We start from the raw sequence: 4,462 nt of genomic DNA on the forward strand, positions 1-4,462 counted from the left end.
GGGAGGAACCTTTTCATATATATATATATATATATATATATATTACCTTGTTATTGTTAGGACCTATTTTCCACAGGAAATCTGCAACATTCTATTTGGAATAACTTTGGCACCAGATGATAAATCTTCGCAAATTTTTCAAAACTAGTGGGGCGCTCCTGTCCTTCTCGGGGTGATTCGAGTAGAGGGGTCCGAGAAAAAAGGAGGGTCCCAAAATGTGTTTTCCCCATGCAATTTTCCATAGGAACCGTTTATCGTGGCTACAGCCTGAACTGCTGAACGGAATTACACCAAATTTGGCAAAGAGGTAGTCCTTGGTTCAGACTCATGCCTTTTTCTTAAATGGTATAAATCCGTTCAGTAGTTCCTGAGAAAATTACATTTAAAAGTACATATATATCTATGGCCGTGCAGGATCCGCGCACCCTAAGTGCACCCTGCCGTGCACAAGTAGAACCGAGGCACAAGAAACCTATAAAAAAAGAAGCAAAACGCAAAAAGGGGGCAGGTAGAAACAACCTGACCCCCTAGGCCTGTTCAGGGGTCCCAAAAGGACCCCCCAAGGCCCAAAACATGTTGTTTTTTTTTTAAATCGGGAAAATCCGCACAGGATGTGCATTAGGCTAATTAGCCCCCAGGGGGGCCAAATCCCAGGGGCAGGAAGAAAAAAAGTGTGGGGGGCCCATTCCACACCACACTGCCCCGGGGGCTGCCACCCCCGTGGCTTTCTAGGAAGAAAGTTTGAGGGAATTTTGTCGGAGGTGACAGAGCTGACAGACCTGAGTGCTGCACATTGGGGCTGTGTTTTCTCGTGGCTGTGGGGATGGAGAGCAGTTTCTGTGGAGTCCTGGAAAGATTTCAGGACTTTTCCTCCTCCTAGCATTAGTGAGGATGATGATGGCGTGGTCTTTGATGGGCAAGGAGGACTTGTCTTCGGACGAGGAGGGCAGCCCAGTCCCTGCCAACCACAGTTCGGACAAGGTGTGGTTCTCCAGCTTACCCTTCTCTGTGGAGGTGCTGATGGTGGACACGAGGTGCTCTCCATGGGAAGCGCCCCCACCGCAGCCGCCGCACCCCACCTTCAGAGGGGCACGGGACAGCCCCAGTCCCTTGGGGGGCTCGGCCTCCATGGACAGCATCTCAGTCAAGTCGGATAGCTCAGAGGATGGGGAGGCCTTGGCCAAGGACGGGGGCAGATACTCTCCACCACCAAGTGAGTACTGGGGCGCATAGCTGAGGGGTGCGGAAGTACAACTGGGGAAAGAGGGAGGCTGCTACCACCAGCCTTGATGGCAGCAGAGCTATCTATTTAATCCAAAATGTATAATTTATGTTCTACTTCATGCACCGGGGACTGTGATTAAAAAAAGCTGATAGCCCCTCCCGCCCCCGCAATGCACATAGTACACGCAATGGGAACTGTTGTTTCTGCTGCAGTAAAGGGATCCTGTGAACGTTATCCATGAACTTCAATATCACATGAGCCACGCTATAACTTGACATTATTTTACGGGTAAAATACATTGCATATTTAAGATATTGACTGACGCATGCCCCACCCGCCCCTGATGCTGCACTCTTCCATGCACAGGACTCACCTCTGTGTGCGCCGTGAGAAGGATTACATACTATCACCCCTGCTGCACAAAAAGTATATAAAAAAGTAGATAATGTCTCTTCTGTGCTGCAGGAGCCTTGACATTGGTTACAATCGTGTTATTATTATGCGAAGAAGTCTCAAGCTTTTCTTAGGAGCCCGCTGCCAGCTAAATACTAATTCTAAATACTTGATACTAAATACTTGATTTCACTCCATGCCTTTTTCTTGCACCACCCTACTCTTCACTTCTCGTTATCTCACTCTTGCAGTGCATTATTTTCACCCCGTGTTCTCCCTTTGTTGCCTTTTCCTATCTTTCTCGTCTCCTCCAATCTCCTGTTTCTGCAGCTCTCTCAAATACCCATGAATAACAAACTAGGCTGCGGACCCCAAAAATGAGAGGTGGTGCCCACCACCTGCAAACACCGGCTCAAATTGTGCACTGGTTTGGGTGTCATGTCTGTGAGCTATACTGCATTGTCGCATACATTGCATTGATGCCACCATGTTCGGGGCACTGCGTGTCATGGATGGGAGAGTTGTCTCCAGTACTAGGGTGACTTGAGCTCCGAGTACTTGGCACGTGGCGTTCTCTGTATTTCGGCCGGTCTGCCTTGGAGCGACTAGTATATAACCCCCACTCGTCGTTTGCGAGGTCAGTTCCCCCCCCCCCCATGTAAGCCAACAGTAGCCTTGTTCATCATAGGGCAGAGGATATCGCCTTATAATGTGCAACAGGTATAGATATATGTATAGACAGATACCCTCGTGACATTTGGATTCTCACTGTAAATGTGTCCGCTTTCACTTTCTACATTTGGGAGTGGTTCTGTTTTTTTTATGCATAACATCCCTACCAAACCTCATTGAAATTAGAAGACTGCCATATCACAAAATGTTTTTCCATAACTAAAGCAGTACAAGGCCTGTGCACCGGGGATTCGTTTATAAAACGGTATTTTATGCATTGGGGTGCTCTTGGGCACGCCCCAGTTTATATTCTGCCTAGGACACAAACAAGTAACATGGTGGATTATCTATAAGGTGGAAACTGACGCTGGAGTCACCTGCACCTCAAGAGCGATGATCCCGGCTGAAGATTTAGCAGTTCACCCTTCCAAGGTGATCGAAAAATGCATTAACATTCACCTGCACAACTGCAACGTCTTATATTTACATTTATAATTTTCTAAAAAGGGTTTTGCCTTCTACAAACTATTTTACTCGCGCCCCTGTACTTTGGCGGGCTGCACAATATAAATAACACAACTGCACAGACTCCCATTCAACCCATGGCCAGAGAAAGCCTGTGAGATATTGGAGATTCAGGGATCATTTTTGCATTGTGTGTATGTGTGGGAGGGGGCATCATTTTGTGCCATGGCAGTGCCCCATGACCCCTACTGACCCGGAAGTTAACGAGCTGAGCCAGCAATACAGAAACAAACAAGGTGGGATGAAGAGTTGCGCGATGTTTTGGCCCACCTCAGCACCAGGCGCCTTCCTTTTCATGCAGATGGTCACTGAGTGAGAACAGAACCACGAGGCCTGCTGATAACGTCCCCATTCCAATCAAAACAAATGGTAAAATGTCTGTGTTCTGCAGCACTGCACCTTGACAAACCCCGAGATGTAAGACCCAAAATAAGTATCACTGACAGTGCGGTCTGAGAGGCTTGTCTTCCGGAAGTGACAACTTTCCTGGACAGATTCTTCTGGGGGGTTTATTTGGTCGCTGGGGGAAACTGGAAAACGTCTCCTTTTCAAATCCCTCGCCTTTATCGCTCATCTAAGGACTGATGGAATAGTGTCACTGGCCAGCAGCAAGGATGAGCAGTGCCACGGACACACCAGTGCTTAATTTGAGCTGTTGGGGGGCCACCAGCACACATTTTTGGGGCCTGGTTGTTGTGTTTCCTATTTGTCATTTCCGAGAGCGAGTAAAACCAGAAACGGGAAAGAAAGAGAAAGAGGGAAACCCCTTCATACTAGAAGAAAGAAGGAATCTGCAAGAGTGAGATACAGGAGCAGTCAGTGTCTGGCAGAAGCCTGGGGTGAATTCAGGGCCACAGGGCCGCGGTATTCAGCACGCTGGCTTTTAATAGCGCCGGCTAGCTTGTGAGCAGCTCTTTTGGCATCTGCACTCACTATTTTACAAATTATGCCCCTGACTATACCTAACATCATGCAGCTTCTCACTTCTTCCTTGTCTAGTTTAACATTTGAAGCAGCTGAGCACCAACTATCAGAAAGCATCCAGCTCGGCACTGTAGACGGTATGGCTTCTGTATATTCCTCATGGAGACGAAAGGACGATGCAATGCCGCGCTAATGGCAGATTGAGCACTATACAGGAGTAATTAGTGATACCTTTTGTTGTTCCCTAGTTGTCTCTGGTGGCACCCCGCAAAATTATGTTCTTTGTTCTTAAATGCGGTGAGGTAATTCAAAGGGTTCACTTGGTCTGGCCCCTTCACAAATATACAGCGGCCTTGGGCAGCGAGTGCAGCACCCACGAGCTCACCGTGTGGTATCCTTTCTTTATAGTGGTCAGTGGAGGCAATGATGCAGCAAGTCGCCACTGCACTTACTTCACTAATGAGAGTTTTGCCTTTAAGGACCTGCTTTAGAGCTTCTTGTCAGGGGTAAGAGGTAACCCTCCACAAACATGACACAGACCCCGTCCGCTTTATTACACAAGCATTATATGCAATGGCCTTTGTAGGATGAGTGAAGGGACTTTGCTCAATCTCACACCTGACAGGTATCCCGTCCACCTTATTACACATGCATTATATACAATGGCCCTAGTAGGATCAGGGAAAGGACTTTCTCAAGCACAAACATTACAGGTATCCCGTC

At 47.7% G+C, this 4,462-nt stretch overlaps 1 pseudogene; it reads left to right on the plus strand.

Annotated features, from left to right (window-relative positions):
- Positions 1-897: 897 nt before the first annotated feature.
- On the plus strand, positions 898-1,233 carry LOC147728808 (homeobox protein XHOX-7.1' pseudogene; annotated as a pseudogene).
- The last annotated feature ends 3,229 nt before the right edge of the window (positions 1,234-4,462 follow it).

This window comes from Lissotriton vulgaris, chromosome 3_1, assembly GCF_964263255.1.
Source record: "Lissotriton vulgaris chromosome 3_1, aLisVul1.2, whole genome shotgun sequence".
Lineage (NCBI taxonomy): Eukaryota > Metazoa > Chordata > Amphibia > Caudata > Salamandridae > Lissotriton > Lissotriton vulgaris.